Raw genomic sequence first — 13,394 nt, forward strand, 5'->3', positions numbered from 1 at the left:
TCAGAAATCATTCTAATATGATGACTTGCTGCTCAAGAAACATTCCTGATTATTATCAATGTTGAAAACGGTTGTGTTGCTTCAGATTTTTGTGGAAACTGTGATACATTTCTTTAAGGATTCTTTGATATATAGAAAGTTTAAGTCTTTTGTAACTATAAAATATTATTATTATTATAAATAAAATATTATTTCTCAATATTAATAGTTTTTGCTTTGTTCATTGAACTTTTACTATATTAACAGGATAAAGAGAAGAAAACACAGACACACACACACACACACACACACACACACACATATATATATATATATATATATATATATATATATGCATGGTTTCTTGAGTTTCCATCGAGAACACAAGACAGGCCACATGAAAAAGAAATGATCTAAATCTCTAAACCCTGCATTAAGGTAATTAAAAAGCTTCCAACTGACAGAGGGGAGGTAGGAAAGGGTTAAGCAGTGATCGTCGGTCAGGACAGAGATGAAATGGAGTCTGTAGTGCTGACTCACTGCATGAAGAGCCTCCCCCTCCTGTCTCTCTCTCTCTCTCTCTCTCAGATTATGTGCACGGGTTGTGCGAGCATGTGGCAGCCTGCCTGCTTTTACGGGAAGAACGCAAATGCAAAAATACTTTGGAGTGCAGTGAATCCTGAACACACACACACACACACAGACACACAAGAGACTAAAACAGATCCACCAACAACAGGCCTACATGTGCTAGACATTTGAAAGTCATTCAGTTTTCTGCACTGAAAAGCACCTGGATATTTTGACTATAGACAAGAAATAAATTCTGAATAGACTTTTACATTGCCTGAAGAAAATGTGAGTGATGTTTACCTGTGCTATGTGGTTGCTAAGAAGTTCTTGGTGTTTGCTAGGGTGTTGCCATGTTGTTGCTAAGATGTCCTTGGTGGTTTACCTGAAGAAAATGTGAGTGACGTTTGCCTGTTCAAACTCACTGTCACAATGACAGGATGCTGTTTGTGGTTGCTAGGGTGTTGCTATGTTATTGCCAAGATGTCCTTGGTGGTTCACCTCCAGAAAATGTGAGTGACGTTTGCCTGTTCAAACTCACTGCCACAATGACAGGATGCTGTTTGTGGTTGCTAGGGTGTTGTTATGTGATTGCTGAGAAGTTCTTGGTGGTTGCCAGGGTGTTGCTATGTTGTTGTTAAGATGTCCTTGGTGGTTCACCTGAAGAAAATGTGAGTGATGTTTGCCTGTTCAAACTCACTGCCACAATGACAGGGTGCTGTTTGTGGTTGCTAGGGTGTTGCTATGTTATTGCTAAGATGTCCTTGGTGGTTCACCTCCAGAAAATGTGAGTGATGTTTGCCTGTTCAAACTCACTGCCACAATGACAGGGTGCTGTTTGTGGTTGCTAGGGTGTTGCTTTGCGGTTGCTGAGAAGTTATTGGTGGTTGCCAGGGTGTTGCTAAGATGTCCTTGGTGGTTTATCTGAAGAAAATGTGAGTGACGTTTGCCTGTTCAAACTCACTGCCACAATGACAGGGTGCTGTTTGTGGTTGCTAGGGTGTTGTTATGTGGTTGCTGAGAAGTTCTTGGTTGTTGCCAGGGTGTTGCTATGTTGTTGCTAAGATGTCCTTGGTGGTTCACCTCCAGAAAATGTGAGTGATGTTTGCCTGTTCAAACTCACTGCCACAATGACAGGGTGCTGTTTGTGGTTGCTAGGGTGTTGCTTTGCGGTTGCTGAGAAGTTATTGGTGGTTGCCAGGGTGTTGCTAAGATGTCCTTGGTGGTTTATCTGAAGAAAATGTGAGTGACGTTTGCCTGTTCAAACTCACTGCCACAATGACAGGGTGCTGTTTGTGGTTGCTAGGGTGTTGTTATGTGGTTGCTGAGAAGTTCTTGGTTGTTGCCAGGGTGTTGCTATGTTGTTGCTAAGATGTCCTTGGTGGTTCACCTGAAGAAAATGTGAGTGATGTTTGCCTGTTCAAACTCACTGTCACAATGACAGGGTGCTGTTTGTGGTTGCTAGGGTGTTGCTATGTTGTTGCTAAGATGTCCTCGGTGGTTTATCTGAAGAAAATGTGAGTGATGTATGCCTGTTCAAACTCACTGCCACAATGGCAGGGTGCTGTTTGTGGTTGCTAGGGTGTTGCTTTGCGGTTGCTGAGAAGTTATTGGTGGTTGCCAGGGTGTTGCTAAGATGTCCTTGGTGGTTTATCTGAAGAAAATGTGAGTGACGTTTGCCTGTTCAAACTCACTGCCACAATGACAGGGTGCTGTTTGTGGTTGCTAGGGTGTTGTTATGTGGTTGCTGAGAAGTTCTTGGTTGTTGCCAGGGTGTTGCTATGTTGTTGCTAAGATGTCCTTGGTGGTTCACCTGAAGAAAATGTGAGTGATGTTTGCCTGTTCAAACTCACTGCCACAATGACAGGGTGCTGTTTGTGGTTGCTAGGGTGTTGCTAAGAAGTTCTTGGTTGTTGCCAGGGTGTTGCTAAGATGGTAAGTGATGTTTACCTGTTCAAACTCACTGCCATAATGTCAGGGTGCCGTTATGGTTGCAAGGGTGTTGCTATATGGTTGCTAAGAAGTTCTTGGTTGTAGCTAGGACGTTGCTAGGCTGTTCTGTGTTAAAGTCTTTATGATATTCTGGTTTCTTGATTTGGCTCAGTTCCCTCCTTCAGTATTGTACTCATATTACCACAGGAAATCATTCATCCAGTCACTCAGAATAGAAACGGCACACCTCTCCTAACATTCAACACAATAACAGGCGTCTCTTTGAAGGCATTTCTGTTCATTAGGCTTTGAAAACACTAATGCTCAAACACAAAGATGTTCCCTACCTTCCTTTCTATAGCTCTCTTCTTAATCTTATTATCCTGCTGTCTGTGTCTGGACTAATGCCTCTACAGTTTGTCTTCCATTAGCATTTTCCACAGAGTTTCTGCAAACAAACACACCAGTGCTCCAGCGTCTCTTTCTTTCTCCTGTTTACCCAGATGTGAGATTCATCAAAACCACACAAGTCCACAGTAATCCAGCCTGTAGTCAAATCAACACAGAAATACATTTGAGTGAAATGAACAACATTAAAGGAAAATGCCCATTTTTTCAACCAAAAACATTTGTGGCATCCTATTTAACAGGGAACGTTTTAGCAAGGTTCTCACAAAGTTATGAAACATTAATAGAAAGCTTGTTCAAAGTTATCTGTTCTTTAATAATGTACTCAAAATGCTAGCAAAAAAAAACAAACATTATTTATACATCATTCAGGGAAGTTTTTCATCAGTTGGACAATCATCTATGTTACTACTTGTTTCAGAACTATTCTCAGGTTTAGGCCCCATTAATCATGACAAATGTAAAAACAGGCGTAGTGTCATTGTGTTTCTCACATACTATAATGTCTCACGATGCATTAAAAAAAAATGCACGTTCTGGAGGAAACTCACACTCAGTGAACCACATGTGTCTCCATGTACTGTGACGAAACCAGCAAACCACTGGATTCATCTAGTAACTATTTCTTTGAAAGTGTAGCTCACCTGTGGCTGGATTGTATTAGTGAATTTGTACAGAATGTCCCAGTATGTTGACAACATGACCGGAGGCGTTCCACTCAACATGGCGTGTTCATTCCCATCATGTTTGAGCTGCTCATATTCTCATGTCCAACACCCACATGATGATGTAAGTGTTGTTTTCCATGCCCGATATCATACATTAATGTCATTCACAAAATATCTGATGATGCTGGAAGCAGCTCACAATCTCCTGGCATCTGTAACAAAGCAAGAAATGTTTGTTATGAAAAATATCACATGATCAACAGCACTGTGACATAATACATTTTATTTTTAATGCACATTTCTTATACTCAAAGCGCATGTCTTATGATGCAGACATATGTAAAGTCATGCTTAAAGGGCTAGTTCAGCCAAAAATGAAAATAATGTCATTTATTACTCACCCTCATGTCGTTCCACACCCGTAAGACCTTAGTTCATCTTCAGAACACAAATTAAGATATTTTTGATCCAATGACTCAGTGAGGCCTGCATAGCCAGCAATGACATTTCCTCTCTCAAGATCCATTAATGTACTAAAAACATATTTAAATCAGTTCATGTGAGTACAGTGGTTCAATATTAATATTATAAAGCGACGAATATATTTTTGGTGTGCCAAAAAACAAAATAACGACTTATTTAGTGATGGCCGATTTCAAAACACTACTTCAGGAAGCTTCGGAGCGTTATGAATCAGTGTGTCGAATCAGGGGTTTGGAGCGCCAAAGTCACGTGATTTCAGCAGTTCGACACGCGATCCGAAACATGATTCGACACACAAGATTCATAACGCTCCGAATCTTCCTGAAGCAGTGTTTTGAAATCGGCCATCACTAAATAAGTTGTTATTTTGTTTTTTTGGCGCACCAAAAATATTCTCGTGGCTTTATAATATTAATATTGAACCACTGTACTCACATGAACTGATTTAAATATGTTTTTAGTACATTAATGGATCTTGAGAGAGGAAATGTCATTGCTCAGGCCTCACTGAGCCATCGGATTTCATCAAAAATATCTTAATTTGTGTTCTGAAGGTCTTACAGGTGTGGAACGCCATCATTTTTGGGTGAACTAACCCTTTAAGTTATCAACTGAGAAAACTTTTGTAATTGCACTTTTGCAAGGAATAAGTCCTGAATTAAATGCAATGCAACAAAAAAAGTGTATTTTACCAAGATAAAAGTTGCATTTTTCTGTTTCTAGAGAATTCTAGATGCATGACAATGACCAACTTTTTGCACCTATAATGCATCACAATTTTGCACAAACTACCGCACATTTTTTGCTATCTTGCACAAGTGAGCAGAGAAAGTTCAGCACACAAGGATTCATCCTCAATAACCGGACTGCGGTTCAGACATCCGCTAGTGAAGCAACCCTGGAAAACAGAGAAAATAGTCAGCAATTATCATCGTTAGTAGAGGAAACTCCCGACCTCTTTTATCACCTTCAACATCAAGAAAGTGTGTCTGTGTCATCATGCATGTTTTTGATTTCAACACCTGATTGCCACAGATGCTCTATGCAAAAAAGACCAGCCTTAAGTGCTTAAAGCGGATGCAATGAGCATCTGAATACTCAAAAATAACTACATCATGATATATATACCATTGCCACTTTAGTTTAATATTGGTAAGATCAGTGAAAATTCATAATAGCCATCAGTATTTTGACGCCTCAAAAAAGTCAAATTATCTGAAGTCAGAGTTTGACATTTTGGAAATTTATAAAACCAGATTCTTAGATCAGATAAAGGCCAAGAATTTACAGAAAATGATCAAATGATCAGTTGGAGATGATTTGGTTGTTTTTAACACCTCAGATGAAAGAGTTAGTTCACATTACCAGTCATTCAAGTAAAAACTCCCCATGAGGGTTTTCTGAAGAGCTTCACTGTGCTGATGAGATTAGAAAGGTCACAGCCATTAATACCAAACCTCAGTAGATAAGCAGATGGAACCTTTACTGAAATAAAGTGCATGAAGGTTGTTAATATACAGTAAGTAAACAGCACTGGTCTTGCAATACCATAAAGCACCCTAAAAACTGTGACATTGTCAGCAAGTACAGATATTTGTCTAATAATAAAAAATAAAAAAACATTAAATGAAAGTATACATTTTTAATGATTAAAATGAAAGTGGTGCCAAAGTTGCAGTGCATCTTTGCAATAATTTAGTTATTAATGAAGAAATTAACTCCGTAAACTCTATAAAATGGACTAGAAAAGGCAAAAATTATTGTGTTAAGTTTAATGGATAATATATTTGTAATTGAATGTTGAAAAACGTACCAAAAAAGTACAAAAAATAAAATAAAAAACTTAGGTTTAATGATTAAAGAATGAATTTAATTGAATTTAATTATTAATAAAGAAATTTAACTCCATAAATTCGAACTAGACCCGAAAAAAAAGATTGTGTTAAGTTCATTGGATGAAAAATATGGTTGTAATGATGAAAAACTACATGAACATGAAAAGTAAAAAATAAATAGGCTAAATAATAAAAAAACAACAACTTACATTTAATAATCAAGTAAAATATAAGTGCTGCCAAAAATCACAGTGCACCTTTTTGACCACTTTGAATTTAATTATTGATGAAGAAATTTCACTTCAAACTGCATAAAATTGACTAGAATTGATAAAAATCAAATTTGCCCCTATTTGGGTGTGAGCAAAACACGTCGTTTTGGTGTGTGTGTCCCTTTAAATGCAAATGAGCTGCTGCTTCCGCCCCCTTTCCAGAAGAGGGCGGAGCTTTAACAGCTCAACAACAACAAAGCTGGAGAATCTCACGCAGCCAAAATGAGGAAAGTGTTCAGCCTTACATTGTTCAAACCGGAGTCGACACTGATGGAGAGACTCAGGAAGAAGTTACAACTTTTAGACGTTTCTGAATGGTTAGTGGATAAATTGATGTAGTTGCTGTGGAGTTGATTCAACTCATCCACTAGCATGTGCCGTCATGTTCATCTTTTGTGTTGAATTGATCCTCGTTTGGTGTAAAATGACGGCATGTCAACAACACTCTACTACAACAACTCTTCCTCTTCTCTAAAGCAGCCCAACATGGCCTCAGCCGCTATGTTGCATGCTCTCAGGGGCGGGGTTTATGTAAATTTTAGGGTTTGTGATGTCACTAACCCAGGAAAACAGAGAAAATATCTCCATTTGCCTTTGAGCGTCGTAACTTTGCAGATGTTGTTTATGATCAAACAGCAACATTACATACTAACTAAAGTTAAAAAAAGTGAAATCATAATCAAGGACCCCTTTAAATTGTATATGCATATCAATATTATATCACAATACCAATGGTCACTCAGCCCTCTATATACTGGTATCGGCTGTTTAAAAACCCGTCTCAGTCAGCCACAACTGTAAAGCGCCTCACTTCAATGACCTCATTTTCAAATTAAATGATGCAAAGACCTTTTAACATTGTTATTTTGCTCCTACAGTCACAGAACTTCCCCTCAGTGGAAAACAAAGCTCACAGATTAGGCTTTCAAAGAGGGCCGTTACGTAAAGCAGTGGACATGCCCGCGCCGTGTGACCCAGTTAGAGCTGTAGCATGGCAGATTTCCCCCCGCAATGAGAAAGACGGCAGCTTGGTTACCACCGCTCCGTCATCGGCCCACCGTTTGAAACAGATAACGGTGACCTTCAACTTAATGTGTGCATGTTACAATTTCAACCAGCCAATCAAAATCGCTGATTTCAGTTCAAACAGCAACAAATGCTGCCGCATCGAACACAGTAAACGCACGGCTCGCTGGAGAAGTGAGAGGACGCAATGTGTGTCTGTGGTTGCTGTCCTCCCGCGGGCTGAGCTGTGACTCAAGGGGGATTACGTGTCTGATGGCTTTGATGTGCGCGCTGCTGCCAGGGCTATTTTATGCTGCACACTAAATGCACCGCGCTGAACCAAAACAGAACCTCAGGAACATTTCTTTGTTTTAAAGTGCTACTCCAACAATAGATTTACATGCATTCAAGGTCAAAAATCTATCATTTTCTCATAATATACATTCACCTCATTTCTCAAAGGCTGCATTTACATTACACGGTTCAAGTGACCTAATTCAGATTTTTTCCTCCCATGCGGCGCAGATCGGATATGATCCATTAACGTGCAAGCAGGAAAATCCTCAGATTGGTTTCAGGCCTCATTCATATGTGGAAATGAATCAGATACATGCATTTGTGTCTGCCATGTAAACGGACAGATCGGATATTCCGTCAATGAGAGTCGTACGTCATTGAGTGGCAAATTATGTCAGCTCAGGTGGACACCAACAGCGATCACATGACTTTTCAATGGCGTAATGAAGGCTTAAGAAACATTTATTATCAATTTCAGTGTTGAAAACAGCTTCATATTTTCTGGAAACTGTGATACATTTTATTTTTTAGGATTCTTTGTTGAATTGAAAGTTCAAAAGAACAGTGTTTATTTGAAATGATATCTTTTGCAACATTACAACCCAATGTTTTGGTGACCTTTAAAGATCAGTTGCAAATCATACCGTTTTTACTTCCTTTTCAGCCTAAGCTTTTCCAGGTCAGTACGTCTACCTTTGGTTGTTTCGCCAAGTGTATAGTGTAAATACAGATATTTATTTAAAAGAAAATGTAAGCTGATTGTCGAATATAGTCAACAAATCCGAATTGGGCATCAAGACCTGCAGTGTATATGTGGCCAAAGAGTCTGAAAACGGTTTGTTTGAAGAGTCAGCCCCTCTTTTCCGCAAGCTACTCTTGCTCTGATTGGTCAGATGGCCCAGTCTGTTGTGATTGGTTGACCACTTACAGCACGTGTCGGAAAGTTTTTCTGTTCAGCATGATGTTTATATGAAGTCCCTTATAGACACTTTTTTTTCACCTTAAAACAAACAATCACAAGGGGGTATTACTGCTGTATTTTAGTTCGTAGAAAATATCTTGAGCTTGTGTTCGCCACTGACCTTATTTCAGGCACTTAACCCAATCAAAAAAATTCAGGATGATGGAACCGTGCACTAAAATTTTAGTTATTTTAGTGCATTGAGTTAAATTATTACATTTTTTTTATTTCAAGAAGTGAAAATGTATTTGTATGGTCTTAGTTTTAGTTAATGATTATTTTTTATGTCAAGACCATTTAAAATGTAAACATCCTTTCAGCAGTTTGTGGACATAAACACACACAAAACAGATAACGTCCAGCCTTTTCAGAATATGCTGGTGTTTTCATTTCTTTCTTTCAGTTGGGAATCAGGCCTCTGTTACAGTTACACACTGATAGGAAGTTGCACAAGGTTAATGAAAGAAACGACTGCCAAAAACCACAAACTGCTCAGCGCTGATGCAATGAGATTACTGCTAAAAGACGGATGCTTCCGCATTTATTAGCAGACCGACACTGGTGTAACGGCAGGAGAACGAGCCCCGGAGGCAGACATTTGCCTGCTGACTGTCAGATCAGAGAATGACGGACACATGGAGCTGAGATCCCAGCAGCAAAAAAGTGTGACAGTGACTGAAGCAATTATTCAAATTAATCATACCAATGTGAAGCCATTTACAGCAGCGGTTCTCAAAAGGTTTTGCTTCAATTGCTTAAATAAAAATATCCTGAAAACAAACATAAAAATGATTTGAAATTCATATTATATAAATATATTTATTGTAAATACTTTTTACTAAAACAATCTAAGACGTAACTTTAGTTAGTTTTGAGTTCATGCACATTTTTTCTTTTTTCAAATCAACTTCAATAATTACTGTGGTTCAGATAACGTAATATTTTGAGTTTCTGTTGATTAAACCAATCAGATTCATTGGATTTACTCAAATTTTTAATTTCAATGAACTCAAAATTAAGGCAACCAAGTAACTTACTTTAAGTTAAACGAAAAATTCTTTTTTACAGTGTGGTTCTTAAGAAGGAATCATGTTGCATCTTTGTTTGATTGGATTTTTGATTGGACACATGACCTATGACCTTTGACAACAACAAAATATGGGCTTAGAAATCTCAGTTTATTTCTCATTTCACTTACTGTACTTTAATTGATGCAGTAAAATAACTAACACTCAAATAAAAATTAATAAAAACTATATATTTGGGTCATTGACGAATAAGGTTTTTAAAAACACAAACAATTTTGAAGCTATATTAAGTGTTAACAATGAGATTATGTGGTTTTTATAATCAATTAACACTGCTTTTGATATTTATTACAAGATACACAAAATTTGTCACCAAAAAAGTCATTCGGATTAACCAAAATTTCAGTTTTACCGAATGACACTTTTGGTTATACTGAATGACGATATTTTCAATCAATGCTAACAGGCTGATATCTAAAGAACAATCAAACATTTTATATTTAGTACAAGTTTTTAAAATATTACAACATTTTCCATGTTTTATAGCGGTTGATGTTTCGGGACATGCGTATGATCAAGAGACAACATGAATTTATCAAATAGTTAAGAGAGAGTTAGTTACTTTGCTTCATGACCATGTGGTCCTTTGCAGGTGTCTGAATGATGTCACATCCTGTCACATGATATTGATCCAAAATGGTCCCTTTATATCGGTTACTCCGAATGACATCAATGAAATTCATTTTTCCGGACATTCTTTCTCATAACAAAGCAACGACTTCTACACATAATTTTAACACCATTTTGCACTATGTTGATATATGATGTTATAAAATCATGCCAGAATTAAAAAACATATACATTTATTATATTTTAAGATATTTTAATCACAAATGAACGGTTGGATGGTTAAACTGAGTGACCTTTTGCCACTTCATGTAGCAAAAAATATAACTAAAACCTTTTGGATTTAATAAAACAGATCTAGTTTTATTACCTTACATACATTGGATGCCATATCTTTGTTTTTTACAATTATTAAGGCCTTTGGACATCAAACTTTCAAAGTTTTAGTGTGGACTAGAATCACATTCAGAACAATAAACAACATTATTCCCCATACGCTGCTCACCAAAACAGAATCCACTGGCACAAAATGCATTATAAATCACTGCGAGTCTATTTGTGAGAACCGTCAGTCAGTTCAGAGCCCGGAGCTGTAGATTTCTCCCACGTAACCTACTTTCAGACGGTTCTTATTTTCTGACACATAAAAGATGTGCAAAGGGTGATCTCTGAAGAGCATCATCAAAAGGATGCTGCTCCGATTCCCCGAGTTGCCATGGAAACAGCTCACTACAGGGAGGCTGTGGGAGGCGGGCATGTGTTCTCGTGCAGCTGGTTGTCATAGAGACTGATACGGTGACTTACATAAGTATTCATCGACGTGGCGCGCGTGGCTCTGCCTCATGATAAATTCAGCGCGAGTCGCTCCTGCTCGGATGGAATTAAAACAATGTCACTGGGAGCAGCGGATGAGGACATTTGTGTGCCGCCCACGTTACCATCAGCCAAGGTCAGGATAGTTTCCCTGGCAATTAAGCGGTGGCTGCCCATGAAGCAGATGCCCGGCAGTCCCAAGGTGACATTTCAAATAACACACTCTTTCTGCCCCTCCCGTTCCTTCCTCGACTGTCCATCGTGATGGCAAACCTTAAGGGAGCCTTAACTCAACAACACAACCATTCCTCCAATCTAACTACAATTAAGCAGCAGCTGCACATCTGTTGATGCACTTCGAAGCCTAGTGAGCTGCCTTGCTGTATACTGGCAGCATACTAACTGAAATGACCTCTAATAAGTGACACGCTGCTTAGGCAGAAACTTGCAATATTGATAAACACCCTGATATGCATAAAAATACACAGATATTAAGGGGAAAATGCACTACTGTTTAAGAAATTAATACTTTTGTTCAGCAAGGATGTATTAAATTGATTAAAAGCGACAGTAAAGACATTTATAATGTTGCAAAAGATATCATTTCAAATAAACACTGTTCTTTTGAACTTTCAATTCAACAAAGAATCCTAAAAAATAAAATGTATCACAGTTTCCAGAAAAATATGAAGCTGTTTTCAACACTGAAATTAATAATAATTGTTTCTTAAGCAGCAAATCATCATATTATAATGATTTCTGGAGGATCATGTGACACTAAAGACTGGAGTAATGATGTTGAATAAATTCAGCTTTGATCAGAGGAATAAATTACATTAAAAAATTTTAAAAAAATTATATTATATTATATATATATATATATATATATATATATATATATATATATATATATATATATTTATATATATATATATATTTTAATGGCTGTCAAATTGACTAATCGCGATTAATTGCATAAAAGGTTTGTAAATATATAATATTCACGTTTGTGTGTGTGTGTATATATATATATATATATATATATACACACACACACACACATATGTACACACATACATTATATAAACAAACTTTTATGTTAGATGTGATTAATCAATTTGAAAGCACTATTTAAATGGCAATAATATTTCACATTATTACTGTTTTTACCGTGTTTTTGATCAAATAAATGCAGATTTGATGAGCAGAAGAGACTTCTTTCAAAAACATTAAAAAATCTTACCAATCCCAAACTTTGGAACGCTAGTGTAGATTATTTATTATTATAAATATCTACATTTATCAGTATGCAGCTGATTATATTTAGAATGGACATTTATCCTGCTTTTTGATTTTTGGTTTCACTGTTCTTGTTGCAAAGCATAATGACCCTTAAAATCTTTTTTATGTCATGAGTGCACTTATTATGCCTTAAAATAGTGCCTACATAGGCAGAATACTAACGGAAATGAACCCTCATAAGCAACACTTTATTCAGACAGCAACTTGAGTTAGACGTAAGCTGTCAACACTATAAAACGCACCAATATTAGTTCATTCATACATGGATTTAATATTTATCAGCACCAGCATCTTGGGTGTCTTTTGTGGTGTCATTGTGCTTGCTTCAATGCATTATGAGTCTTAGAATTTGGCCAAAAGAATGATGACTTAAAATACTGCCTACATAGGCAACACACTAGGATTTGGAACAGAGCCGAAGATTCCTTTGGAGTTACAAAACACGTGCAAACTGTAAAGTGCAAACCTGATTCTGAGGTCTGGATGAGACAGACAGCATGTTCGACATGTGTCAGTCTTACTATGACCTCAGGAACTCGAGAAATAGAGAGAAAATAAGTCAGTTAGAAAACCACAGCGTGACAAATGTTCTGCTAACGATAGAGTCATATGACATGGAGGGAAGTGGTGGTTTATGTTCAAAGCTGTCAAACCCTTCTGTGTTCAGACTTCCCTTCATGTGTATCTCTTTGAGCGTTTCTGCTTTTCGTTTCCGTGCTCGAGTGAGTTATCTGCTAATAGTTAACCTGGTTAAAGGATGCACAAATACAGTACTGGATGATTAAGCCTGCAGGAATGCACCGTAACGCAGGCGTGACTAAATATACAAGCTTCTAGGTGACAAACACTTCTGAGAAAGTGACGTTTGTGTGAATTTACTGACATGCTGGTTCTCATAGCACTCTCCTTCAACAGCCTTTGGCCCTCACACCTTTTTAAACTCTTAGTCAACCAACTGTTCTTGGTCATACCAGGAAGTTAACCTGACAATGTTTTGTTTCAAACAAAGAGCCGGTTGTGAAACCAAACAAACGCTTTGGCAACAAGTCAAAATTGAGTGTGGAAACAATGTTATGGAGGCTTTTCATTGGTTTCTAGTTATTTTGTTGGGTTTCTTGCAAGATAGTAAGCAGCTGGACTTCTAGCAGTACAACAAGCTTCAACCTTTCAGTTGGAAGTGATTTATATTATTAATGGGTTAATTAGTCAAACAA

General features: G+C 37.4%; 1 long non-coding RNA gene across 1 annotated transcript; it reads right to left on the reverse strand.

The window, feature by feature from the left end:
• Positions 1 to 361: 361 nt before the first annotated feature.
• LOC137019919 (uncharacterized) lies at positions 362 to 11,437 on the reverse strand. Its single transcript, XR_010895133.1, has 3 exons — positions 10,870 to 11,437; positions 3,534 to 3,769; positions 362 to 3,027 (listed from the first exon to the last, which is right to left on the reverse strand). It is a non-coding gene; the product is annotated as an uncharacterized lncRNA (long non-coding RNA).
• Between the last annotated feature and the right edge of the window lie 1,957 nt (positions 11,438 to 13,394).

The sequence above is a fragment of the Chanodichthys erythropterus genome, chromosome 5, assembly GCF_024489055.1.
Source record: "Chanodichthys erythropterus isolate Z2021 chromosome 5, ASM2448905v1, whole genome shotgun sequence".
In the NCBI taxonomy this organism is placed as follows: domain Eukaryota; kingdom Metazoa; phylum Chordata; class Actinopteri; order Cypriniformes; family Xenocyprididae; genus Chanodichthys; species Chanodichthys erythropterus.